Source organism: Solanum lycopersicum, chromosome 10, assembly GCF_036512215.1.
Source record: "Solanum lycopersicum chromosome 10, SLM_r2.1".
NCBI classification, from domain to species: domain Eukaryota; kingdom Viridiplantae; phylum Streptophyta; class Magnoliopsida; order Solanales; family Solanaceae; genus Solanum; species Solanum lycopersicum.
Genome location: NC_090809.1, coordinates 62,928,659 through 62,937,978, shown reverse-complemented (window position 1 = coordinate 62,937,978; position 9,320 = coordinate 62,928,659). Strand labels below are relative to the sequence as shown.

The 9,320-nt window shown below is 26.3% G+C and overlaps 1 long non-coding RNA gene across 1 annotated transcript; it reads left to right on the top strand.

Annotated features, from left to right (window-relative positions):
* Positions 1–3,536: 3,536 nt before the first annotated feature.
* LOC101246679 (uncharacterized) lies at positions 3,537–4,493 on the top strand. Its single transcript, XR_183210.5, has 3 exons — positions 3,537–3,675; positions 3,989–4,088; positions 4,217–4,493. It is a non-coding gene; the product is annotated as an uncharacterized lncRNA (long non-coding RNA).
* Positions 4,494–9,320: the final 4,827 nt, after the last annotated feature.

The window sequence follows — 9,320 nt, the reverse complement described above, 5'->3', positions numbered from 1 at the left end:
TCTCCATGATCATTTATTTGAAGATAAGGGGGTCATGTGTTCGAGCTGTAACATGTTTTTTTTCAAGTGATTTAAAAAATTATTTATTTCCAGGTGCAGAAAATAAGAACAAATGAAATTTCATTACGCAAAAGAATTAATTAAATAAGAAAAACTAGTTAGATTCAAAAAAATAATTATTATAGAGGACCAAGGTAGGTAGGGTATATAAAAAAAAAAATGCAACAATATCACACGTGGGATTTATATTTGTGTGATTTCGACTATTTTTTAAAAAGTTGTCTTAGTAATTTTATAATATATATACATGAGAAACTTCTCTTATATAAAGAGAATTCAACAATTTATGTAGATAAAATAAATAGTTTATTTTGTTTATTAATATAAGAGTATAATTTTTTTCTAAGCATGGTGTAATATTAAGGTAAATTTCATAAATAATTTTTATATAGTTTCAAATTCCTCTCATGTAATTATCATGGAATTTTGGGAGAAATGACCAAAATGGACCCTTATCTTTTATAATAGATTCAAATTAGTCCTCTAATTATTATTTAAGCAGTTATTGTCATTTAGAATCACCAAAAGTGAGCACTTTTAATATTTACCAAACTATAATAGCTATATGAGTTCCCGTTTGATATTTTATATCTTCACAATTAATTAAAATTTAACCATGAAAATCTGAAAAATATTAGATAGCGATTTTTAAAAAAATCTCACTTTAAAGAAATTAAAAGATCAAAACTATTCAAATAATATGTAAGATACTATTTCAATCTAAGGTAAAAAACAAAAAACAATTTAAAATATTTTTTAAAAATTTTACTTGTGAAAGTGAAACTCCACGATATTGATATTAAGAAGTTTTTCAATATTTTGAGTTTTATCTTTACTTTAACCTTTAGTACGGTGATGAGACTGTTTGATCCTTAATTATAAGATTCATATTTAAATCCTAAATATGAAAAAAATTCTCATAAAAGCGTTACTCACAAGTGAACTCTATAATATCTCAAATTTAATCGAAACTTTAATATAACTTATTTAACACCGATAAAGAAAAAACCCAAGAGGATATGGGAATAGGATAATGCTTTTCTCAACCTAAGGAAAAAAGACATAGGCCGGTGGAAAACTTGATGCAAGTCATATGACGTGATATGTCCCCATTTGGAATATATAGAAAATCTTACTTAACAAGTTAGTTTGAATCGATTAATTTTTTTAAATTAAATATTTCATTAAAATTTTTATTTTTTAAAAAAATATAAACGATAAATCTATTCGAACAGACTCTACTATTTACTAGGTGAAATATGAAATGAACATTTTGGGAATTGATTTTCAAGGGCTATGGAAAAGCAAAGAGTCACTAGTCAAGTAGGACTAGGGTGTATGTTTTTTAATCTTTTTGTTTATTTGTTAACGTCTTTCGTAAATCTGTATTACAAACAATGAATAAATATTCGAACGTAACAGTAATAATAAAAATAAGCCAATACTTTTGTGTATTTTTATTATATTATATATAAGTGTCAAAAAGTTCACTAAATTACAAGGTAATCCAACTGGCCTTCTATCAAAACAAGAAAATTAAAAATATATACCTAGGTAATAATTTAAAGTGACTTTTTTAATATTATAGCAATTTGCAATGCTCTTTCACGTCACATTAGAAATAATAATAGCGTTATTTTACTTAGGGTAGGTCCAAATGTTTAATAGTTTTGTTTTTGTGTGTATACCTTTTAGCTAATCCCAATATATGTGATAACGTAGAAAACATTATTAAGTTTATTATTATCAGATTGTCCTTGTTAAAGATAATTTGATGCTTATTTTTACGGAGTTTAAGAAATAAAAGAAGTTTTTATTATGTTTAGCAAATTATTCTTATTCAAGTCGCTTTAATACTTGTTTCAAGTGTGACTTGAGCGTGATTAAAATGATGCCATTAAATAGTGATTAAATAAGAAAAGGTAATATTCTTTGGAGGACAAAGTAAGAAAAAAATGTATCGTATAAATTATAAAAAAATATGCCGCTTAAATTACGAAAGAGGAGATACATTTTAAGATAGTATAGTGGACTTGAAGAGTCAACAAAGGCCTTTTAAACCAACTGGCATATCTAGGGCCTTAAGTAAAGAATACTCAAAGTAGCAATGGGCTGCCTTATTCATTAGGGCTGACAATATTCTTATTCAAATTTGAATAATAAATGTTTAATTTTTATAAATTTAATGTGTTAGAGTTTATTGCAAAATACTCTTAAAAATTATAAATTTCGAATACATCACTAAAATTTTGAATATATCATTAGATATTCATATACATATGCAAAGAGGGGAATGTATCAGAGAAGGGACAAGACATCCAGATACATAGGGTCGGAATGTATTATAGAGGGGATACAGTCCGGATAAATAGTGGAGGGATCAGGGATGTATCTGAGAGGAAAGGAATAAAGATGTATCAACGAGAGGAAAGTGATTATTTCAAGAAGGGATTTTTGAAATTTTTTAAAATGATAAATTTTTTTAGAGATTATGATAAAACAAATGTAAATTAATAATTTTTCCTTAAAAAATTATATGATAGGAACATTCATATATTTAAATGCCCAAATTAAACAAGTTATACTTTGAGTGTTTAAGTTTAATTAAAACTTACTAACATCGTCAATATATTATTAAGCCAATATAATATGAAGGGTTTATTCCAATAAACAAAAGAATCTTTTATTCCAAACTCAATCCAACAAATTCCTTATCTTTCATAGTTTGAACAAAAAAAAACAACTTATAATGTCTTTCTAATTAGGGGATTTTATTTTTTTTAATTGGACAGTCCAACAATAAATATAAAAATATAAGATTAGAGAATATATTCTTCTTCAAAACAATTTTAAAAAAAGTTTACTTAGGAGGAAAGTATAGTACTATATGTATTTTAGTGAATCAACATGTCACCAACTACATAGCTTTTTCCTCTTTTTTTTTTCTTCATACTTTTACTTTATTTTGTATTTATTTTTTTTTAAAAAAGTCATTTTTGGCTTCCTTTTGAGTAAATTCTCCACTAAGAAAAAAAAAACCATTCTATCACACGATTAAGCAACTTATGTTGTTCACAAAAACTACTTAACACAATTATAACTTATTTGGTTAATCTTATAAAATCAAGGTTATTTAGAAGTATTTGTTATCAAACATATGTTTCAAAAAAAAAAACTTCTATAGAGTAGTAATTTATATTTGACTAATCAATTTGAAAAGTATTCTTATTAATATTAGCGCGATCAGAATTTCAATAGTTTTTGAGTAAAATATTCGTCAACCTTCAAATGTAACTTCTGTTACTACTCACAAACATTTTATCTTTTTCCTTAAAAACTTGATCAAACGTATCACCTCTCTAAAATAATAATAAAAGTTCGACTTCTCAGAAATTTGGTAAAGCATATGGAAAAGTAAACATTCTATTTACACTTGGATGTTGCATCCTGATTTCCTTTTGCCTAAAATTGTATAAATAGAGGGTAGCATTTGCAAAAATAGAAACAAATACTTGCAAACTTTGCATCAAAACAATTGTTTATATTTTTAATCATATACACCATCTTTCAATATGCAAAAGCAAGAAAACCAAGTAAATCAACCACCTCCTCTAGGTATGTGTGTATATAAATTTATATAATATGACAGATATACGAATTTCTTTGCGAAAATTCAAGCTTCACCACAGTGTTCAACTCCCCCCCCTCCCCAACACACACCTCTCTTTATTTCACATTCTCAAGCACGTGCACAACAACTCATGGCGTGGGGTGGAGAGATAAGACGAATTCAATTGAACCTATTGTTTTCTGCTCGTATTATTTTAATATATATGTAAAAAAAAAAAAGTTAAAATGTGTACATGCAATAACTAATATCACATTCACTCTAAAGTAACTTTTTTTTTTTACTTTATATTGATTAAAGGCTATCCCATTGAATTTACTCCAAATGAGAACAAGAAGAAAAAGATGAAAGGGTGGCCAAGAAGTAAGCCAAGAGGAGAAAGAGGGTTCTTGGAAGGATGGTAAGTTAGTTAAGTAAAATTATTTGGTCTCAAATCATAAGAAACATATATAGTATAGTATTTTCTAATAATTAATTATATCATGAACTAATCTAACTATTCTAATTGTCTTTTTTTCTTTTGCAAAGCCTCTTTGCATTGTGTTGCTGCTGGCTATGTGAAGTTTGTTTTGACTAAAACCTTTGGGGGGGGGGGGGGATATGATTCAATCTAAAGGAATCAACTTGTGTTTCTCTATTCAACTAGTGATGCAATATGCAATATGCACTATGCTATATGTGATTCTTCACTTTATAAATTATGTAACCAAATTATGTTGTTATATTTTGAGACTTTGTATTGATGAAGTTTATATATATCTTTTCTTGTTTAATGAATAATATAATTCTTGTATTCCTCCTCCCATATCTCTCTCTCTCTCTCTCTCCACAAATACACTGACGGAAATTGAATTTTTAAAATCTGAAGAAATAAACACACTAACTAATTGAAGAAATTTGACATGTATTATATATACATAAAAAAATATTTTAACCATAAATAAATAATTTAATTTTTCACTGAATGGGATTCGAAAGACCCCCGGCCATAAGGTGCACATGCACATATGTGACACATTAGAATTCAATAACTTTAACTCAATTAATGTATTTATGTTTAAAAAATTTATGTAACGTACATATAAATTAAATAACTTTTATTTAGAACCGCGAGCAAGCAAAAAGGAATTGTGGTTCAGAATCTATGTATACACACACCAATCAGCTGCAGAACATTAGTGTTGGATTCATAATCTACTTGAAGAAAAAGTACTAAATACTACTGCTCAATAGTACTCATGGAGGGACCAAAATTGATTGAAATGACATAAATATTAAATGTGGTACATTTTGATCATACAAATTGAGGGACCAACCTATATAATTTGTTCTTCCATCTTGCTGCACTATTATTATATGTTTGCTGGTACAAAATGACTTTAATTTTCCAACAAAATAACAAAAAAGGTAAATGTACATCATTATAAGTATTGCATTCTGCAAAAGTAGAGATCTATATAAATTATTGTTCTCAAATCTATTTTGAAAACGTTATTCTTAGTCGATGGTCTATTGAAAATAATATTTATACCTTCGTTTGGGTATATACCTCACCTCTTCCAACTCAATCCTACTTATGGAATCACAGTGAATATGTTACTATTATTGTAATCGGCACTTCTATTAATTTCAATTAATTTTGCAACATTTTTATATGTTTATTTTTAGTTTATTACTCAAAGATTATGATAAATTGAAGGATAATCTTTTGTCTTTAACCAAAGATTTTGGGGACCCTTTTTAATGGATTATATTATCACATGAGATCCCTAAAATTCAGATTATTCAAGATCCTAATGTGAATATCGAGACATAAGATAGACTTGTACATATTGACTTCAGAAATTTCATGTTACTAATCTTGATTTAGTAAATCCAAAGTGTTTGTTTAACGAAAGAAATCTAATTTAATTTTCATAGACTAAAAAATAGAGTTTAAATTCTATATATTGATGATGTAAAAGCATTTATTACATAAGTTTATTTATAAGATTAATTATTATATTTTATAAATAAATCTCTATTCTACTTTGACATGTAAAGTTTAAAACTATATGCAACTATTAATATGTAACATAAATCCACAAAAAAAAATACTTGATTGTAAGTTTTAAGCATTTACTAGGATAGAAAATATTTAGATGACTCTTTTTAACACGTATACTACAAATATTGATAAGTGAGTAACCTATAACAAATAACTTATTATAGATGTAAATTATAATAATTGTTAGTGTATATAACTTAAATCCCTCTAATTAGCAATAAATTACCAATCAATGAAATCACATTACATTTTAATGACAATATGGCTATGTCACATTTCTATACAAAGATAAAGTTATAGGTAATTATAGTACAAAAAGAATTTATTTATACTCAAGTCAAAACCCAAATAATTCTCTTAAAGAATAACAGCATCATACATTCTGGATATAATAAAAATAACTTTTAACGGTGATAAATAAACACATTAATAAAGAATATTAGAGTCTTTACTGACATTAATTTAGTGTCATTGAATCCAATGTTGCTAAAGAATTTAGAGATATATATAAAGAGTGTTGATTGCAGTTAAATATACATATAAAAAATTAAGCTATTACCGTTAATTAATTGTCGTTAAAGATCATTTTTGAGATAGTTTCTCTAATTTTGACTTCAACAAACGATACAATTTCAAGCAAAGACATGACACAATGATAATTTTACAATGTTTGACGAACTATTTACAGATCATTTATAAGATAAAACACTAATTTTCACTATCGATAATATTATTCATGACATATACAATTTAAATCTTCCAAGAAATAGGAAATTACATACCATGATTGGAAATCGAGAAATAGGTATTCGATAAAACTGTATTTGTGTGTCATCCTTTTGCAGGGGCCATGACAATTGTTTGTTTAGTCGTTTATTGCTAATGCAGCATCATCAAGATTCACATTTAATTGCTTTTTAAATGTCAGAATATTTGAGAATCTTAATAGTGCTGCATTTACAAACAACGACTGTGTACACAAGATATATGATAGAACAAAATTAAAGCAAATAACTCATGGTGCTGATGGAGACTAAAAAAATTATGATTTAACATTGAAATCAAAAACAAAATCTTGTACACCAAAAAAATTGAGTGTTTCAATGACAAGATTGAAGTGATTTTCAAGAGGAATTTCTTTTTTATATATAAAACCCTAAATTTAATAAGGCAAATATGTTGAAACATACTACTTTTGCCATCAATTTTCAATTAATCAAAAGTAGAATCAAATAAATTAAGAAAGAAAGAAAAAGACTATCAAAGATATTGTGAGATCTCGGATTCAAACCCTATAGATGAAAAATCCCTATCAAAGTTTCCCCTTACACGAATCTGGATTGATCGAGCTTATATAAAAGCTAAGCATAAACAATCAAAGAAGAAGAATAAGGGAAGATCTTTGTAGAGTATGATCTTCACATATATGTTGAGATTTTAGATCAACAAAAGGATATTTGACACACATATTAACTAGATAAAAAAAACTTGATATGTGAAATCAAAAAAAATATATGATAATTTAGGTTTTAAAAGAATTAAAAAGACCATCCTAGTAATTAGAAGAGCCATGGCTTATGAATAGGGGGGGGGGGGGACTTTGGAGTGTGCATAGATCTATGGATGCCATGAGTTAGTGAGCTTTATTGTGTGCTTCTATGAGAGAGAGAGAGAGAATATTATATGAGTGGAGACTTAGTACTATAGGGTTTTGAGTTGAATTATTCAGCAAATTAATTATTGGCATGTTTTATATTTATGTTTTATTTTAATTATAAGTATTATTATATGTTAAGGTACGTTTGGTAAGTTTAGGTTGTACAAACATAAATAGTTTTTGGATTAAAGTTTAGTAGATACTAGATCTATTCCTTGTTTCGACGAGAGGGAGTTATTCAAATGATAGTAAATATTTTTTATTTTCAATTTGAATATTGTGTATCCGAGTCACTGAAAGATCAAAAAGGGTGGAAGCTCCTCGAGTTAAAAATAATAATTAAAAAAAATTCCTTGTTTAACTAATAAGTATATGTGTTTGAATGGCCTTATTTGTAGGTTTTTAAAAATTAAAATAGTTTTGAACTATTTTATAGTGTATGAATAAGATAAAGTATATATTTTTATACATTTAGTTTTAAGCTAAAATAACAAAATAAGTCAAAAGCAAGTTAAGACTTATGAAATATGATTATAAGTCATAAGTTATAAATTCATACGATAGTCTCTAGTTATATCCCTATCGGCTACCAAGTCATGGAACAATAGTACTAGAAATAGTTAATCCTGAATAAAACAATAAAAATGACAAAAATAATCACGAGGGCTCTCAAATCAAGCCTTTTTTTCTTCTTCTAAATAAGGTGAAAGATATTTCTAAAACAAAACATTTTTTTTAAAAAAAAGTTATGCTATGCATATCATTTTTAATACAACAAAATAACCGTCAATATGAAATAAACTTTGTTTAAAAAGTTATTTACATCAATTTTACTATAAAATTAAAATTCTGACTTTACATCTATTTACTAGCTATTTTAAAAAAAGAATATTATCACAAGTCATGTATGAATTGTATCAACTTAGTACCATTTTGTCAAATGTACAATAATATAATATAAATTTTTGTTACCAATTAGAATTGTGATGGAGTGATTAATATTTCTTAATCTTTAATTAAGAAAACTCGAATTTGAGTCTCCCTGAATACGAAATCACTTTTATTAGAAAACATTTTGAAATTTTTTATCGTGAATATATATATATTTTTTTTTTAACCAGACAAAATGGAATGGGGGTACACAATACTAGTATTTTCTTAAAAAGAAAATTAGCAATATATAAGATGTTCACTTCCTCATTATAAGGAGAGTTCCTAAAAATAGATTAAAAAATTAACATATTCCTATGTTGTTGGCTATTTATAACATTATTTTAACATGATAAAAACCTCCAAGCACATGGTTCCTCGTACTATTCTTCTATGTTAGATTCCCTTTTTTCTTGTTTTTTACACTAAAAATGTTATAAGACAATTACAAAACACAATATAAATACTGATACTGATATCACATTCGGACCTGCATAATAATAAAGTCATGTAACTATACATACAACAATTTAATATTAGTTCGATGTATAATTTTTCATTATTTTTTTTTACAAAAAAACAGTAATGTATCATAAGAGGCCAGGCTGTTGCAATCGTACGTATAATTTAGTTGTAGAATTCGTGGTCTACACTGAGATAACTAGATTATTTTAATCACGCAATATATAAAGCGTTTCTAGTATATTATTTATTCTACTTTTTAATGATAGTTTTGTCCGGTATACTACGATTTCTTGTATGTTTTTATCATTTAAATTATGAATATGTGACATTATGTAACGACAGAAAAAGATATAATCTATCAAATTATTAAAATAATACAATACATTATCAAATATACCATTTTGTCAAATCTTTTTAATTATTTTATCCAAAATTCTAACTTTGCCATGACACGAATAATCTCATTTCAAGTTATTTAAGAGAACAACCCAATGACCATGTTTATAACTTTCAAGTTTTAATTGTGTTATTTT